We start from the raw sequence: 20,475 nt of genomic DNA on the forward strand, positions 1-20,475 counted from the left end.
GTATTCCTTTCTGCTACTCCTCCAACCTCTGCATATGACGAACTGTTGTGACAGGGTTTGCACACTTTTACTGCACGGAGGTATGCGGGGAACGAAAGCTCACCATGAGCTCGCAGCACTTTGGCTGCTAGGATGAGCTCCACTTCCTCCCACAGCAGCCTGCTGGCAGCTTATAAAAGAAACTAATGAGCAATAGTGACACCGAATTTGACGGTGATCACTAGAAGGACTAGGTAACGTTAAAGACTCTTCATTCATTTTTGTAAATTCTATTGACAATCACTAGGAACAACACCACACAAATCAGCATCAGCTCTAGGGATTTTGCCGCACCGCGCGAATATGTCAAGTGCCCCCCATCCCCTTTTTCGACATAGTCAACTTTTCCCACAAAATATGATGCCTTATTTTCACACATCACACTCATTCGTCTCTTTTTTGTGAATATCTCTTTAAGATCAAAGCAGCAGTCAGTGATACATTTACAGTGCAATACATTTTACGCCATTTTTGTTGGAGGAAACGTTTCTTTTGTAAATCAGAGCACACTGTTTCTGTACCATAGATAATTTTCAATAAGACCCTTGATTTTATGAATAATTTGTATTTCCAGTTTATTCTCACATTTGTTCATTTACGCAAGATGGATATGCCGCCCCCAAAAATCTGCCACCCTGGGCGATGGCACGGTCCCCCCGCCCCCCTGACAATAATCAACACTATTGTTACATGGCTACTTCTTGTTAGGCGCACAGTACTGTTACGCAGGCCACAGCTAATGTTGGCAGCGAACGTAACTATACCTGAGCTGGGCATCACCAGTGGTCAGTTAGTGTTACTGTGACTCGGTTCAGTTGTTAATCTTTAATCCTTTACTGTCCAGTTTAAAATGGACAAGTTTATAATTAGGAAGAAATGTGACAATGTAGCAAGTGTTAGCAATGGCGAAGCTAGACCCAGTGTTAGTGGTACTGTGTGTGACAACAAAGACACAGATAGCGACAGAACTGTGGCAGTGACAAAAAACACTGTTCCCAGAAAAAAACAACGCTGTTATCAGCCCTCTTGGAAACAGCAATTTGCTTGGCTCGATTACAATAAGGTAAAAGATGTTATTTTTTGCAAAATTTTCAGATAAATGTTTGAAGAAAATCATTTTCAGTTTTCTCGCAAAATGGAAAAAACTTTCATGGAAACTGGTTTTTCGAACTGGAAGAAAGAGGTAGAAAAGTTGAAAGCGCATGAAGCATCGGGCTGCCACAGAGAAGCTGTACTGAAATTCAAATCCTTAAAATCGAATGTCAATGTATTTAGCCAGATTTCCGAAGAAAACCTGACACAAATGAAAGAAAACCGAGGTGGTTTACTAAAAATCATATCTTCCCTCCGTTATTTAGCAGTGCAGGGACTTGCAATACGTGAGCATACAGATGAAACAAGTAACTTTGACAATTTATTACGCCTTCAGTGTGAAGATAACCAGCTACTTTTAGTATGGCTACAGCGCGAAACTTACAAATGGACATCCCATGATGCGCAAAATGAAATTTTGGCCATTTTAAGTCATACACTTCTTAGAAAATGATTGGAGGATATCAAGACTACAGAGTATTTTGCAATAATAGCAGACGAAACAACAGACATAGCCACCAAAGAGCAATTTAGTATCTGTATAAGATTTGTTGATGCTTTGCTAGAGATAGAAGAATATTTTTTAGGGCTATACTCAATACAAAGTACCACAGCTAAGGCTCTGTTTGATATTATTATTGACATTTTAAGACGATTTGATTTGCCTACATCTAATTGTAGGGGCCAATGCTTTGACGGTTCAGCTAACATGGCCGGATTATATAATGGTGTCCAGGCAAAGTTCATGGAAATGGAGAAGAGAGCTATGTTTGTGCACTGCCTTGCACACTGTTTAAATCTAACACTACAAGACACTGTGAAAGCAGTTCCAGAATGTAGAAATGCATTGAATGTTATGAAGGACTTAATACATTTTGTTAGAGATTCACCTAAAAGATTAGATCTTTTTGCTGACCTGAAGGCCGATGCCTCTACAAATTTGAAACCACTCTTTCCTACAAGGGAAGGGAGTGAGACAGGGTTGTAGCCTCTCGCTGATGTTATTCAATCTGTATATTGAGCAAGCAGTAAAGGAAACAAAAGAAAAATTCGGAGTAGGTGTTAAAATCCATGGAGAAGAAATAAAAACTTTGAGGTTCGCTGATGACAATGTAATTCTATCAGAGACAGCAAAGGACTTGGAAGAGCAGTTGAACGAAATGGACAGTGTCATGAAAGGAGGATATAAGATGAACATCAATAAAAGCAAAATGAGGATAATGGAATGTAGTCGAATTAAATCGGGTGATGCTGAGGGAATTAGATTAGGAAATGAGACACTTAAAGTAGTAAAGGAGTTTTGCTATTTGGGGATCAAAATAACTGATGATGGTCGAAGTAGAGAAGATATAAACTGTAGACTGGCAATGGCAAGGAAAGCGTTTATGAAGAAGAGAAATTTGTTAACATCGAGTATAGATTTAAGTGTCAGGAAGTCGTTTCTGAAAGTATTTGTATGGAGTGTAGCCATGTATGGAAGTGAAACATGGACGATAAATAGTTTGGACAAGAAGAGAATAGAAGCTTTCGAAATGTGGTGCTACAGAATAATGCTGAAGATTAGATGGGTAGATCACATAACTAATGATGAAGTATTGAATAGAATTGGGGAGAAGAGGAGTTTGTGGCACAACTTGACTAGAAGAAGGGATCGGTTGGTAGGACATGTTCTGAGGCATCAGGGGATCACAAATTTAGCATTGGAGGGCAGCATGGAGGGTAAAAATCGTAGAGGGAGATAGAGAGATGAATACAAAAAGCAGATTCAGAAGGATGTAGGTTGCAGTAAGTACTGGGAGATGAAGAAGCTTGCACAGGATAGGGTAGCATGGAGAGCTGCATCAAACCAGTCTCAGGACTGAAGACAACAACAACAACAACTTTCCTACAAGGTGGGCTGTAAGATACTTGGCAGTGTGTTCAGTTTTGTCCAGCTATACAGAACTTCAGGAATTTTTTCTAAATGTTTCAAGAAATGACAATTCAGACACTGGGGCCAAAGCAAACGCCTTTTTGATTAATATGCAGATATATGATTTCTTTTTCATGTTATCACTTTTGGTAAAACCGTTTGGTCACATTGATACTGTAAACATAGCAGTACAGAGGAAATCCCTACACTCAGAGGAGGCCAATAAGATGATTTCCACTCTTGTAACTTCTATTAAATTTATGAGAAACAATTTTGAATCATTCTGGGGTGAAGTAACTTCAAAATGTCAAGATATGGATGTTGATTCCCCAAAATTACCCTGTAGAAGAAAAGTCCCTAAGAAATACGACGACTCCATCAATTCATTTGTAGAAACATTCACTGAAGTATGTGACGACTGTAGAAGATTGTATTATGAAACAATGGATACGTCCATCAGCTTCTTGGAATCACGTTTCAAAACTCAGTCATCCATGTTTGTAAATCAAATTGATCAATTTCTTCTTGGTGATAACAAACATTCATTCGATATTTTATCTTTCTACAAATCATATATAGACAAATAGACAAAGAACGCTTGTTTGTCCACCAAAGCATGTTTCATGAGATTATCCAAAGTAGTGATTCTGTGAATATTAGTTAGTTGGATGACACAGTGAAATACCTAAAACAGGAAAACCACCTGTTTGACCTACTGCCTGAACTAGTGAAATTCATACTTGTAGTGCTGACGATTCCGGTAACGTCCTGCACCGCTGAGTGATCGTTTTCTTGTCTGCGGAGGATGAAAATGTATCTTCGTTCTATAATGGGGCAGGATCGCCTTAATGCCATTGCCCTTCTCAACGCCCATAGAGATGAATCGATGAAACTTGACCTTGATGCCCTTTATGACGAGTTCATGTGGAGTACATTTGCCATCAAACATGAAGGTATGTTTCTTCAACTTTATTTATGTATTTGTTTTGTACCATTACTGACCTATACTATGACTGAAATGACATTGTGATTGACGTTCCAGCGAGTCGAGGGGTAGGGACTAATCGCCAGCCAATCGTAGTTTGCATGATTTTCAGCTGTTTGCATTTTTCATTATCCTCACAATCTTTTTTTTTTTTTGTTTCTTGAAAGTTGTTATGCTGTGAGGGGAATTTCCTCAGAGTATGATGTCATAACTCAAAAGGGAAAGTGTGCATGCATAATATACAGGGTGTTTCAAAAATGACCGGTATATTTGAAACGGCAATAAAAAAATAAACGAGCAGCGATAGAAATACACCGTTTGTTGCAATATGCTTGGGACAACAGTACATTTTCAGGCGGACAAACTTTCGAAATTACAGTAGTTACAATTTTCAACAACAGATGGCGCTGCAAGTAATGTGAAAGATATAGAAGACAACGCAGTCTGTGGGTGCGCCATTCTGTACGTCGTCTTTCTGCTGTAAGCGTGTGCTGTTCACAACGTGCAAGTGTGCTGTAGACAACATGGTTTATTCCTTAGAACAGAGGATTTTTCTGGTGTTGGAATTCCACCGCCTAGAACACAGTGTTGTTGCAACAAGACGAAGTTTTCAACGGAGGTTTAATGTAACCAAAGGACCAAAAAGCGATACAATAAAGAATCTGTTTGAAAAATTTCAACGGACTGGGAATGTGACGGATGAATGTGCTGGAAAGGTAGGGCGACCGCGTACGGCAACCACAGAGGGCAACGCGCAGCTAGTGCAGCAGGTGATCCAACAGTGGCCTCGGGTTTCCGTTCGCCGTGTTGCAGCTGCGGTCCAAATGACGCCAACGTCCGCGTATCGTCTCATGCGCCAGAGTTTACACCTCTATCCATACAAAATTCAAACGCAGCAACCCCTCAGCGCCGCTACCATTGCTGCACGAGAGACATTCGCTAACGATATAGTGCACAGGATTGATGACGGCGATATGCATGTGGGCAGCATTTGGTTTACTGACGAAGCTTATTTTTACCTGGACGGCTTTGTCAATAAACAGAACTGGCGCATATGGGGAACCGAAAAGCCCCATGTTGCAGTCCCATCGTCCCTGCATCCTCAAAAAGTACTGGTCTGGGCCGCCATTTCTTCCAAAGGAATCATTGGCCCATTTTTCAGATCCAAAACGATTACTGCATCACGCTATCTGGACATTCTTCATGAATTTGTGGCGGTACAAACTGCCTTAGACGACACTGCGAACACCTCGTGGTTTATGCAAGATGGTGCCCGGCCACATCGCACGGCCGACGTCTTTAATTTCCTGAATGAATATTTCGATGATCGTGTGATTGCTTTGGGCTATCCGAAACATACAGGAGGCGGCGTGGATTGGCCTCCCTATTCGCCAGACATGAACCCCTGTGACTTCTTTCTGTGGGGACACTTGAAAGACCAGGTGTACCGCCAGAATCCAGAAACAATTGAACAGCTGAAGCAGTACATCTCATCTGCATGTGAACCCATTCCGCCAGACATGTTGTCAAAGGTTTCGGGTAATTTCATTCAGAGACTACGCCATATTATTGCTACGCATGGTGGATATGTGGAAAATATCGTACTATAGAGTTTCCCAGACCGCAGCGCCATCTGTTGTTGAAAATTGTAACTACTGTAATTTCGAAAGTTTGTCTGCCTGAAAATGTACTGTTGTCCCAAGCATATTGCAACAAACGGTGTATTTCTATCGCTGCTCGTTTAGTTTTTATTTCCGTTTCAAATATACCGGTCATTTTTGAAACACCCTGTACCTCTCTCCTTCAGCACTTGTGTTATTCCATATAATTCTCAATGCATAGGTCATTTTAGATAGCTTAGACTTTAAGAATGTGATGTGGGAATTCCATTTCAGATTGTCTTGTAAGTAAACAAAGCAATTTTGTTTCAGTGACGCTTAATTTTTTTTGGTTTTCCAAATAAATATTTGTTTTTAATGGATTTTTAATTTTGCTGTGTGTGGAATTGTATAGTGGCAGTGTTTTTTTTAAAAAAAAAGGGTTAATCAGTAGCTTATTCCTCACAAACCACTCTGAAATCTTTTCATTTGTGACTTCAGCATACAGCCTAAGAGCCTTTCTATTTCCACCTTCAATCAATACACTGGGTCATCTGCAAATAGGACTGGTTTGGAGTGTCGAACATGTAGATGGAAATGCAAAGCTATCTGTCAAAATTAGTACCTAATAAAATGATTCTTGCCCCCCCGCCCCAAAAAAAAAAAAAAAAAAAAAAAAAAAAATTTCATGTTGGTGCCTCTAGTCACATACATCCTTCATCCTCATGTGTGTTACTATTCATGCAATAGTATCATGGTGACATTTTCCACTATGATAATGCTTATTCACATATATTCATGGACCGACAAATTGTCTGTGTGTTGTTGAGGTTTTCCCATGGCCAACAAGATTCTGTGATCTTTCCCTGATAGAACATATGTGGGACCAGCTTAAACATCAACTCCATCCTATTGTCAGAACCCAAGATATCAAGGGCCAATTACAACAGTTATATGCCAGTGTGCCTCAGGAGAGAATATAAAGACCTTATGATTCCGTTCCCAGAAGAATCGGTGCATTGATCCAGGCCAGAGAAGGTGCAACATCATATGGAAATGTGGGTTCATACTACCATATTCTTTGTAAATTTGATTTAATTTTATCATAAGTTAAATAACATCACATACCCTCTCAACCTGTGAAGATTCATTTGGTTTCCTGTTCCACTTCAAGGTACTTTACTTTTTTGTCAGACAGTGTTTTGTAAAATAAGCTTTATTCAGAGACAGATCAGAGCAAGGGCATTCTTTTTGTTATTGTATAGTCTTCCCCAAATGTGCCCTCAAATCTATCTACCAAATGAATTTACCATGTTTGATGAAAAGTTACATGTTATCTTGAGGATACTGGAGAATATGAAATGTACATGTGCAGAGAAATTCTTCATCTGCTCTGACTCCCAAAGTGTCTTTCAATCTACAAAAAGCTCTTACTCAGCAGATTTAGCAGTCTAGAATATTGAGGGCATCTTTCACTGTGTACAAATACTGAGGAAGAAGATGTCATTCTACCAGCTACTAAGGCACAAGAGAATTCGGATGAATGTATTAACAGATTTGGCAGCCAAAGAAGTATGTACTGATAATCCAGTGTCCAGTGTGTCATTCTGCTTCATGCTATGATCTAATTGTAGAAGTACAAAGATATATTTAAATGGGACGAAAAGTGGCTGGAAACTTCAGATAGTAGACAAAACATTTACTTATAAGGCGTAGTCTGATAATTAAAGGGCAAATTTACCAGAAGATCTGAATCTTATTTAAGCTAATAATAAGATAAACATGGCACAATACTGAGAAATGTCCATCTTGTTCCCTAAAATACGAGGAATGAGTTTTTAATGTATTATCAAGGTGGCTGGCTCATTCATGGTTCTGTTTTTAGTGTTTAGCCAACCATATATCACTGTGTATTTATTTTAGCCTCCTTGTTACATATCTATGTTTTAATATGACTTTAGAACATTTTATGAATATTACAGTCATTTGTAGGATTGAGTGATAGTGTAAATGTGCAGGCGGACATGGGTATGAAAGGGACAGAGTTAGTGCAATTTCACCTGTGATGGTATTTTACATTTTTTAAAAGTTTTTGACATTTTATCAACATTCAGCACTATTTTAGCAAGGGCACTAATGACTCCACATTGTTAACTGGCTACGCACACAGGAGATTAGCACTGATTTCTCAGTATGGGATTTTTTTCAATGCTACTTTTTCTTCGTCTGTTTAAGGCTCAGGCTATTAATGAGGACTTTACTCTTCTCAGGAGGCACTCAGTTTTGATTGCAGTGTTTCATAATTTAGTAGCTTATTCACATAGAAATATTTGGCCAGCCACAGAATTCCCTATTTATGACAAATTGTACAATGGAGACTAAATTTTTCAAAACTTTTCCAAGAACTCAAAGTTTCAGTTTTTCTTTGAATGCATTTTTCAGTTTACTTTGTTGCTGCACATCAGTATACCACAAACATAAAATATTTCGATCAATATATTCTTCTCTTTCCTCCTCTGATAAATCAAAAATCTACTTTTGATGTCTTGGAAATCAAACTTATGAGTGTATGAAAGGACAGATTGCTACTCACCACATTGAGGAGGCATTGAGTCACAGACAGGCCCAATGAAAAAGACTGCCAAATATTTAAGCTTTCAGACAAAAAGTGATTCTTCTGCAATAGAAAACACACTCAAAAATTCACGCAAACACAACACCCTCACTCATGGCTATTGTCTCCTGGCACTGCGGCCAAAGTCCATACTGGACTCTCCAGTATTCGAAACTTACAAGTGTCTTGTCCAGCTTAATATTTCAGCAACAGCTTCCTTACTTTGAACCACAGACTGCCTTTTCAGTATGTGAACATGTAACTTTATCTGTTAAAGAGAATACACAGATTTCTAGAATTTTAACATAAATAATTTTATTAAAGTTGCCTTGAATAAATACAGTAACTATGTCTACATTCTCAATAACCATATGATACCACAACTATTCAATATATAAGACATATTTAAAAAAAGAAGGGCCATTTGCCTGGTTCTATTTGCTTGATTTTTTTAAGTTGCACAAATGCAGCAACATTTAATGATTGTTATTATGCCACATAAGACATTTTTTTTCATTCAGTAGTCACTTGACTATGGATGAAAGCAAACAACAATGGTTTCAAGAATCATTGCCCTCTCAGTTGCGAATTGCATGTTGTAACGGTCTCTTTTGGATGATTTCATGGAATGTAAGTCAGAATTACAGCAGACACTCAGCAAACTGAGATTTGCTGTCCAGAATTGATGGAGTGTGAAAACTGTATTTTCTTGTACAGAATTCCTCAATGAGAACACACATCCCCACAACCACTACCCATACAGAGGTAACATTTAGTTTTCCGTTTGGAACTTTTCAACAACCCACCTGATCTTGCATCCTGCAGCTGTTTCCTCTTATTGCACTTAAAACAATATCATGGTGGACAACAGTTTAAAGAAGATAAGCAACTGAAGACTGCCATTGTCAACTGGTTCAATTCTTTATGCAGAGGCATTGAAAAAGCTAGTGCAACATTATAAATAGTGCTTAGAAGTGACCAGAAAATACATAGAAAATTGAAGTAGGTTTGTAGGAACCCACTATCAATAAAAGTGTTTTCTTTTAAAAATATTTTTTTGGCCAAGCTGACTTTACTTTTCAAATACGCCTAACACAATAAGCGCACATTTCATGACAATCAGTTACAATGTACAATGCATCCTTTCAAACCTTTTTGAGTTTAAAAATCTGAGGAACATGGACAGCTTTCTTGGAAAACCACATTTTCCATTCATTATATGCTTTTGTTGGTGTACTGTAAATTGTTATTGTAATGCTTGTAGCCACTCATCTTCACAACCTTGTGACTGTAATGCTTCTCCCAATGTCAACAGATCTACGTGAGGTAATTCTTCAGTGTGTTAGGAACCATGTTCATCTCTTATCTTCAGTCCAAGTATATTGGACAATTCTATTTATGAATGACTTCCACATTACCACTGTTGGGACAGACGAATCAGTTTCTTTTGTGGCAGTCTCATTTGACGCTGTGTCTAAAACATTATTCTTGTGCAGTGGTTTTCAGTTTTGGTTCAGTTTCTTCTGATATTGTTTTAGGTATTAGATCTTAGACCTTTATTCATAAACAGATTAAATACTCAGTTCTGTTCTAGAAAATTAATGGAGCTATTACATTTACGAGAGTCTTTTCTTATGAATGGTAAGAATTGTTTGTGTTCACTCCATCCTTATGAACTATTTCTTTATTAGCAATATTCTCTCTTCCTTTTTTGTCCATGGAGAAGTTTACTAAAGTAGTTCATACATCATTAACTTGATTCTGATCACACTCTCGTGGACTCTTGAATGCCATGGTAGTGTGTTTGTGTGTCTTTTCACTTCTGCAAACTCACATAATATTTGTACCCATGACTGTTAGGCAATGCTCATTTTTTTATTTCTTCATGTGTTGTTTCACCAGCCATGTTCAGATGGTTACTTTCATGGTTTCATGTCATGCTAATTAATTCCTGCCACATCTTAGTTATAGATGGTGATAATATTATTCTAATTCTTAACACAAATAGTAGATTGATATGAAGTGTAAAGTGGTGCAAATTATTCAACCGTGGCAACTACAATTGCAAACACTGCAAGACATTACTCAACAGCAAACAAAAGTGTACACTAAGATTATAGTGTAGGTACTTAGTGCATCATTTCACTCACAACTGTTGGCAGTAAGCCCAGCCACACCTATGTCTCTCTCCATTCACTTCAAGAGGTGAGTCAAGACTGAGGATCTCATATATACGAGGGTTGAAACTTAAGTAGTGGCAACTATTTATTCAAAATCGATACAAAAGAGTTACATGTTTGCACCTGTTACTGTCCTTCAAAGTAGTCACCAGTGTTGTGTAGAACCCATTGCCAGCAATGTGGAGGGCCTAGTATACCATTAGCAGATTCTGTTCTCTTGATGGTGTGAATGGAGCGGTCTACTGCCTGTTGAATCTCTGGAACAGTTCTGAAGCGAACGCCGTAAAGTGGTTCCTTTATCTTCAGAATCAAATCAAAGCCACAAGGACTTAAGTCATATTATTGTTCGTTTTTGGAGCATCACCTGCAACCAGCTTTGCGAAAGAAGCGGCAACACTTTCTGCGCAACCCACCCATCATTTTGCACGACAATGCGTGGGCGCATACAGTGCAAGTTGCGGCTGCTCTGTTTGGTCGATGGGACTGGGAAGTACTGTACCATCCACCATACTCCCCGGACTTAAGTCCTTGTGACTTTGATTTGATTCTGAAGATGAAGGAACCACTTCGTGGCATTTGCTTCAGAACTGTTCCAGAGATTCGACAGGCAGTAGACCGATCCATTTGCACCATCAACAGAACAGGCTCTGCTACCGGTATACTACACCATTCACATTGCTGGCAACAGGTTCTACACAATGCTGGTGACTACTTTGAAGGGCAGTAACAGTAGCAAACATGTAACACTCTTATATTGCTTTTATATTGGTTGTGAATAAATAGTTGCCACTATTTAAGTTCCGGCCCTCATAACAATTATATCTGTACCTTGAGGCTCATATTTGCGTGATCTGCATACAAAAAAATCTTTCTTTGCATAATGGATTGGTTTGGAAACCAGTAGCTAAAGAAGTTTCCTCTGGAAACATTTGCATTTCATTCAGTTTGTGTTATTTCAAGAAGAGACAAATTTTTGTAGCCAGACTAGAGCTCAACCAGATGCAAAAGGAATCAAGACAGGTATGCAAGACCTGGGTCATTGACTGACATTCATTAAGCCACAAGTGCAATTTTGTTTAAAAATAAATTGTCATTATTCATAGACTGACCTTCTTGTATGTGTCATTGTTGTCTGTTCTGCTTACAGGGAAATTCATGATGAAGTCTTATGATTCGATAACCCTCCAGTAGATGATTAATGGCTATATGTTTGATAACTGAAGTGTTGTAAGCAGCAGATCAACAGTTTGAATCTTTATTCAAAGTAGCAGCAGAATGTTCCACACTGTGGCAGTAGGAACAGTCCTTGATGGTCAATTTACTTACAATATGTGGAAGGAGCATTAGCATATTATTTCTACTGTAAATGTGTATTATTAATTTTTGTTTTTCTGGCAACTTTTGCAATCTTAAATATCTCATTGCGATGGGTCAAAAGTGAAAGTTGATTTCCAGTTAGATAAATGCTTACATAACTGAGTATCTGTTCATTTAGGACTTGTTAAGCTATAGGATACTACTACTCCAATGAAAAAATTACAACATAGTTAAAATTACAAGTGAGTGTTATGGTTGCAAATCGTTTCTTTTAATTAATAAGTTTCAAAATACCCCAAATTATCATTTGCATTACTTTTCACTACTGTGTAACACAATAAATTCCTTAATGGAAATCTGAAGATTTTCTGTTGGTGCAGTGTATAATGTAGTAAGTTCTACTCAGTGGCAGCAGTTCATAATCACATGCTGCTGTGTGTTGGTCCATTCTAAATGTTTCAGTAAAGTCACATTGTGGTTATTTTTAACATGTACATATCACCATTACCCACATTTCTCCTTCAGGTATAAGTTGCTAGTTTATACTAATCTATACACTACATGTAGGTTCAATTGATTAAGTGTCATTCAGGCAGCCACAATTAATCAGCTTCCTGTTGACCCACTACTTCATGCAAATGGACGAGAGTTAATGAATTAAATCTTTTGAGCCTCCTATATTAAGACACATTTTGTAAAACCTTCTTTTGTGAACATTGTATTTAATATAATCTCATGTACTCTATCTCAATGAAGTGTTAAGCATAAACAAATGATGCAAGGCTCACTCCAGTAATTACATGAAATTACAATTAAATCCAGACCATTAGCTGCATACAGGCATTGATATATATCAACGGGGACAGTTGAAAATGTGTGCCCCAACCAGGACTCGAACCTGGGATCTCCTGCTTGCATGGCAGATGCTCTAACTGACTGAGCCATTGAGGACGCAGAGGATAGTGCGACTGCAGGGGCTTATCTCTGGCACGTTCCCCATGAGACCCACATTTCCAACTTACTGTCCACACACTACATTTGTAGTGCCCCTGACTACAGCAGTTAATCTCACAGGGAGCGTGCCAGAGATAAGTCCCTGAAGTCACACTATCCTTTGTGTCCTCAATGGCTCAGTCAGTTAGAGTGTCTGCCATGTAAGCAAAAGATCCCAGTTTCAAATCCCGGTTGGGGCGCACATTTTCAACTGTCCCCATTGATATATACCAATGCCTGTAAGCAACTAATGGTCTGGATTTCATTGTAATTTCATTCTTCGAGAGCTAAAATCACCAATGGTATCTGTTCTTTCATACAATGCCCATCTTCATATAGTAATTACATGAGTTTGACTGCTTTTGATAATCTCCTCCCCTTTTTATGCATATTTTTACTTTCAGGTATCACTTCTGCTACTATGTATATCTCCCCGTGTTGTTAGTGTATTCTCCTTGTAGTAATGTGTAAAACACAAAACTGTGTGAAGTATACGTACATTGAGTTAGCTCAAAATTGGCAGCTGCTCAAGATGGCTGATGCTGTAATATAGAAACACAGTTTGCTTTATTGGTCTACCTTCAGGTGCTGCAGTGTGAGCTTCTAATCATTACAGGTCATTCAGCATATGTTTCCATCTATAACTTCTAGAATGAATGCATAAATATACACTCATGAGCTAAAACATTATTACCACCAACTATTACTTAATAGTGTGTTGGAACAAATTAGTATGCAATACAGCAGTGATTCTATGTAACATGGATTCAACAAGTTCGTGGTAGGTTTCCAGAGGTATGTGGCGCCAGATGTCTCTGCATTGGTCAGCGTAATTTCCAAAATTACATGTCAGTGGTTTCTGGTCACTGAGCTGGCACTTGATAGCTTCCCAGATGTTTCCCGTGGGGTTCAGACTAAACGAAAATGGTGGCTGAAACATCAGTGTGAGGTAATTATAATTCTACTCAAAGCACTGCAGCATGATTCTGGTCTTGTGACACAGATAGTTACCCTACTGGAAGATGCCATCAATGGCAGGGATGACATTAAGTGTGAAGGGATGCTGGTGGTCCTCACTAATGTTTACATTGTCCGCAGCTGTCATGGTAGTTTTAGTCACTATTGTATATCCCATTGAAACCTAGGTGTCCTTCATATTATAATACTGCTCCATCTGCCTGCATCCCTGGTGTGCTGTATACTACAAGCAACTGTCCAGCTGTATGGTAACATACCTGGACATAACCATTGACCAGGCTTAACAATTCATCATGATGTCTGATCAATTTAGGAACACATTGGGGTCATTTGCTGCATAGCCCCGTGTTCAACAATGTGGGCTTAATGGTGTGCTGCAAAACATTTGTTTATGCTCCAGAATTATACTTTGTCATCGGATTTGCCACTGATTGCCACTTACCCTGCTTTGTAGAGCACGCAAGCCTCTAACTTCTACATTCCGTAATGATGTGTGGATTCCAACACCTTGTCACCTACTCATGGTTCACTATCCTTAGTCCCTTCCCACAAATTCTCATGACAGTGGCACATAAACAGGCAAACAGCTTTGTCATTTCTGAGATGCTCATTCCCAGGCACAGGGCCATAGCAATCTGCCCTTTGTCAAAGTCAGTTATATCAGTTTTCCCCAATTAGGGCCCATATTGTCACTAGAATAATTCCCTGTTTGTCTCTGCTCCATTTCTGTATTATCCTTACTGTGTCATGTGTCCACATTGCCACCAGGTGGCATTCGGTCTCTTAGAAGGCAGTGTGTTTTGGCTGTCAGTGTATGTCATTATTCTGTGTTTAAAGAGCAATGATGTGAATAGTGTCACATTAATGCTATACATTTTTACAGCCTTTGGATCAAGGAATACTAATATTACAGAAACTGCAATTTCAAAATGTAAATTATATAAAATGTGGTTTGAAACTTTTCACATCATATATTTTCAATTGTTTTCGTGATATTCCATTCTTAACATAGTCAGCTCTCACTCCTCTGTTGTATTTCAATTTAATGTCATGGACAAATCCTCTGGATTCAACTTCCCAGATGCGTACACATAATCAGGTAACCAGCACCTAGAAAATATGGAACAGAAAGATCACTGTAGCAGCAGCGTTTGACATACACATTGATATTAATAACATCTGGTACTCTAATCTGTAATCTATATCAACTCATGGATATCAAAACACTGAATGTGCTATCTGCTAGGTTCCAGATATAGGTTACTGAATGTTTTAAAGGAGTTTAAGGAATCATTTTGTGTCTAGTTATTAATACCATGCTTTAAAATGTTAAGATAGGAGATTCATAGCTGTGCTTCTCCCCAGTTATAAAGACTTACTGGATTTTCACATACATATGACAACTAAATCATCAGACATACTGGCTGCCAGTTTCAATTTATTTCTTCAAAATCCTTTTTACAGTGTGAAGAATCAAGGGAGGCTACAAATTAAAGAGTCACTCAACAATTACACTGTAGACAAAAATTGTAATTCACATAATACATTTACTTTGCATCAGTCTTCAACAGCTGGTTTAGGTAATGCATCATACACAGTTCCATCATGCAATAACTGTGGTAGCATTCATGGGATTCCCTTATAATCATCTTTTTCCCCACACACTGAGAACAGATCTTTCAGTTTTGCTGTTGCTGTGTTTTTGTGTATGTCTTGGGAACAAACAGATACACTAAAGATTGCCTCTTTCTTTTCAAGGGTACTTCAGCAATACTCCCACCATATTCTGTTTTGTTTCTTTCATAGTGGATTATGCAATCATTGTACACTGGAATTTTGGTGATGCCCTGGTCGCTTTTATAATTGAGAAAACTGTCATACAGCATACTGTGGATGATAAAAGAGAGAGACTTTCTCCTGTCACTTTGAATTATTTGCATCTTTAAGGAGATACCTAGCACATACCTGATTTTCTTCTTTATATTGGAGCAAACAGAGTCACAATCCATTTATGTGTGGCCTACTTCAAAAATTATGTGATCAATAGGCCATGTTTGGATGTTTCGTTCACAGGAAAATACACATATGAACATACATAAAATTGTTCTGCTTACCCCCACATCCATCTGAGATCATTTTCACTTGTGTGACGCCTGATAATACTATAACACAGTCACAGACACATGTTATGATTTCAAGTGGGTTTCCTTTACTCCCTGTCTTATTTCACAAGTAACAAGTGACATTTTGATTTCCAATGTTGTATATGGCTACTTTATTCAGTGCCAATTTTCTGTGGTAGAATATTTGGCAATAAGGTTCTTTTGGCATGTTCAGCACTGTGTGTAGTTCAAAATTTTACAGCTGTAAGATTTGAATCACTACATGATAGATTTCTGTCTTCAATACTGTTCTTTTGGGTGAGATTCCTTCTCTGTAAATGCTTGTCATGATCTTCTCGCTTCAGCATCTTCTACTTTTATGTTAGCAAAATAAATGCAGAGCATTTATAACACTGATCTTTCTTCTGTTTAACACGTTCCATGCCCTGTCCCGTTGGGTGTGGTAGCTCAGGGACTGGCAGGTAGCCAATGTCACACCCAGCATGTTCTGACTATCGGCACCGTCAAATCTAAGTTTTATTTACTGTGCAGCTCAAATTTGCCTCAGTCCATTCCTGGGCACTCTGCAGTGAATGTGGGCTGAGATTTAGCAGTTGGTTTATCTTTCTACATTATGTGGTGAAACTTCTGCAGGTAAGTGTATTTGTTTTCAATTTATCATTCTTTAACTATAAAATAATTATTTTTAGAATAATTACACATAAATTTTATTTTTATGGACATGTCTCAAAACAGGCAATGATGTAAGAGGAAATTAATTCCTGTTGAAAGTAATTTTAATTTGTAATTATGCTGAAAAAAAACACAGAATGGTAGAAAGATAAACCAACAGCTAAACTGCAACTGACATTCGCTGCAGTGTGCCCGAGCATAGACTGAGGCAAATCCAATCCACACAGTAAGCAAACCATGGACCAGACAGTGCCCATAGTCAAAACACGCCAGGTGTAGCATCAGCCACCTGCTGTTCTCTAAGCTACCATGCCTGGAATTGCAGGGGCACCAAATGTATTAACGAACCGCAACTTGTACTTGTGGAATATGTGGCTGTGTTTTGGAAGAGATACTGGTTTGCAATTTTCCTTTTCATATTTGGCTTTATAGCCTTTGTATGGTACGTTACTGTAATAATCCAGGTTTGATTCAAAATATGTTCTTGATCATTTATATCTACAGTTGTGTGATTACAGTGGAAGAATAACTCAAGATGTGCTGTCTTAACATTACTGTGTAACTTTCTTACAGTTTATGTGGTTGGGGTCTGTCATGTTTGTCTTGCTCAGTAATACCATCACAGCATTTTGGAAGGGCACTTATTAACATAACTCATGTCACATTTATGATAGCTAAGAACAAAATCACAGCAAACACACATTTCTTCACCTTTTATTGTCAGGTAATAGGAATGAATGAAGTTCCTGCAAATATGTCCTGTATTCCTTGTTAGATGATCTTTTAGCCTCTTTTGGATTGATTTTCAATAAACTGGCATTGTCAAATGAACCTTCCATGTTCCTGAAAGCACTGCATATCTTGATTCAACCAGCTACTTAAATCATTTGTGTGCATCTTTAGTCTGGCATGGACCACATAGCAAGGGCCATTTAGTCACTCTGGATCTAATTTATTATGGTTCTCCATTCTGCTTCTTTTATTTCCTCAAATTTTACTATCAGTTTATACTTTCAGTTTTGACTTATGGCAGCACAATGTGAAGACTTAATGCTAAAGCCATTCAAAAATTGATGGTTTTTCAATGAGCAAAGGAGAGAAGTATGTTAGAAATTACTAGGAAAGACAGGACAACAAAGAAGTAAATCAGTTAAACATGGATTGGAAGACATAATTACAACTGTAATGAAAATTAAATCAAGGTGAATGGACATGTTGCCAAGCAGACAGGAGGTAGGCATTCCATGCTGTAATTCAAGACATAAGAAAAGACCAAGGCGGTGATGACCTAATGAAAGATGGGTAGATGCCATTAGAAAAAATACAGGGGCAATATTAAGAGATCTAACTGAAAATCACCATTGTGGAAAAATCAGGATGAGACCTTAGTCCAGAAATAGCTGTTAAATGGCTGATGACAATGGTTATGAAGATGATATATAATATGTTTATTTGTCAGGACAATTAATCAATGTGTTTAGCACACTCGTGCTTGTGTAATATTCCAAGGGCATTCAAGACAGCACCAAAAGAACAAATGTGGCTCTATGAGCCAGAATCATTAATATGCCACATTGGTGGTTGTGTAATTACAAAGTTCACTTCTTTTAAACATTTGTAATAGTGAACTTTGCATTTTCTCTTGCACTATTACAATACCACATTCAACATTTTGCCATAAGAAAGAAAAAAAAATGAAACCTGCCAATGTGTGTTTTGGGCAATATATTTGTAGAATGGCTGTAAATAAACATCATACTTAAGTGGCAGAAATGCCACAGTTTTTGCTAAACAAGAGAACTCAGTGAGTTCATAAAAGGGCACTCAAGTTATTCATTATAAATACAAATGTGCAGTTGTGTTGCAGTACATCATATAAATGCTAGCTGTATGTAATTAATCTTACAAGTATTTCGATGAAGACAATGATGATGATCTGTTCATGTGAAGGCAGGCTTCAGCTCATCACCTCACTGATGCCCACACACGTGTTCTAGATGGCTTGGCAACCATCCACAATCCATTCCCAAGTTCATAGACAATATCAACAAGGCTTGAATACAACATAGCATTTAGATACCACACACAAAACAACCTAACAGGTTCAAGTTGGGAAAGGCTATGGTAATGGCGAGCCATGACCAATACCAATGTCGTCGAAAAATTATTTACCAGTATTAAGGTATCTGAAATGATGATAAAATCAAACAAGAACTGTTTATTACTTTGTATTTTACACCTCACTTTAGTTTTTCAAAATAAATGTAGCCTTAGTAGTAGTGTTGTAATACTGACATGACTGCATCTGTGCATATGTCATATTGGGGAAACCACTGGTTTCCAGACCATGTGTATGAGGATTACTTGGCTGTTTCATTGTCTTCTACTTGCCCCTTTCATCTGTACCTATAACAGTCAAACCTCCTGTATAAAATCAACCACCAAAACACAATAAAAAGTAAAACAATATCTAAAAGAACTGTCTAAGAAACTAAAGAGGGGAAGCGTGTATGAGTGGGTCATTCCCAAAATGCACTAAAGTCTCACTCATAACAAATTTTGGACTGAGATCAGAAATCACACAGAATCTTAACCACACAACATTCATAGCATCATCAGTTGAAAAAAAGATGTGGATCTGTAAACGACACCAAGACATTTTCTCTTCAAAATATGAGATTCGTGATATTTACACAGGGAATTGCCAAAAGTAATATGGCACAGTGTGTCACTCATTTGCCTGTTGTTGTTGTGGTCTTCAGTCCTGAGACTGGTTTGATGCAGCTCTCCATGCTACTCTATCCTGTGCAAGCTTCTTCATCTTCCAGTACCTACTGCAACCTACATCCTTCTGAATCTGCTTAGTGTATCCATCTCTTGGTCTCCCCCTACGATTTTTACCCTCCACGCTGCCCTCCAATACTAAATTCATGATCCCTTGATGCCTCAGAACATGTCCTACCAACTGATCCCTTCTTCTGGTCAAGTTGTGCCACAAACTTCTCTTCTCCCCAATCCTATTCAATACTTCCTCATTAGTTATGTGATCTACCCATCTAATCTTCAGCATTCTTCTGTAGCACCACATTTTGAAAGCTTCTATTCTCTTCTTGTCCAAACTATTTACCGTCCATGTTTCACTTCCATACAGGGCTACACTCCATACAAATACTTTCATATATGACTTCCTGACACTTAAATCTATACTCGATGTTAACAAATTTCTCTTCTTCAGAAACGCTTTCCTTGCCATTGCCAGTCTACATTTTATATCCTCTCTACTTCGACCATCATCAGTTATTTTGCTCCCCAAATAGCAAAACTCCTTTACTACTTTAAGTGTCTCATTTCCTAATCTAATACCCTCAACATCACCCGACTTAATTCGACTACATTCCATTATCCTCGTTTTGCTTTTGTTGATGTTCATCTTATATTCTCCCTTCAAGACACCATCCATTCCGTTCAACTGCTCTTCCAAGTCCTTTGCTGTCTCTGACAGAATTACAATGTCATCGGCGAACCTCAAAGTTTTTATTTCTTCTCCATGGATTTTAATACCTACTCCGAATTTTTCTTTTGTTTCCTTTACTGCTTGCTCAATATACAGATTGAATAACATCGGGGAGAGGCTACAAACCTGTCTTACTCCCTTCCCAACCACTGCTTCCCTTTCATGTCCCTCGACTCTTATAACTGCCATCTGGTTTCTGTACAAATTGTAAATAGCCTTTCACTCCCTGTATTTTACCCCTGACACCTTTAGAATTTGAAAGAGAGTATTCCAGTCAACATTGTCAAAAGCTTTCTCTAAGTCTACAAATGCTAGAAACGTAGGTTTGCCTTTCCTTAATCTTTCTTCTAAGATAAGTCTTAAGGTCAGTATTGCCTCACGTGTTCCAGTATTTCTACGGAATTCAAACTGATCTTCCCCGAGGTCGGCTTCTACTAGTTTTTCCATTCGTCTGTAAA

At 38.2% G+C, this 20,475-nt stretch overlaps 1 protein-coding gene and 1 non-coding gene across 2 annotated transcripts in view; both read right to left on the minus strand.

Annotated features, from left to right (window-relative positions):
• Positions 1-12,614: 12,614 nt before the first annotated feature.
• Positions 12,615-12,688, minus strand: Trnaa-ugc (transfer RNA alanine (anticodon UGC)). The gene has a single exon. It is a non-coding gene; the product is annotated as a tRNA-Ala (tRNA).
• Positions 12,689-14,654: 1,966 nt separating this feature from the next.
• The window catches only part of LOC126161997 (N-sulphoglucosamine sulphohydrolase), a 119,524-nt gene continuing 113,703 nt past the window's right edge, over positions 14,655-20,475 (minus strand). Inside the window, exon 11 of the mRNA XM_049918200.1 lies at positions 14,655-14,818. The gene's annotated coding sequence lies outside the window, so the exon portion shown is untranslated. The remainder of the gene's footprint in view (positions 14,819-20,475) is intronic.

Source organism: Schistocerca cancellata, chromosome 2 (genome assembly GCF_023864275.1).
Source record: "Schistocerca cancellata isolate TAMUIC-IGC-003103 chromosome 2, iqSchCanc2.1, whole genome shotgun sequence".
Classification (NCBI taxonomy): Eukaryota; Metazoa; Arthropoda; class Insecta; order Orthoptera; family Acrididae; genus Schistocerca; species Schistocerca cancellata.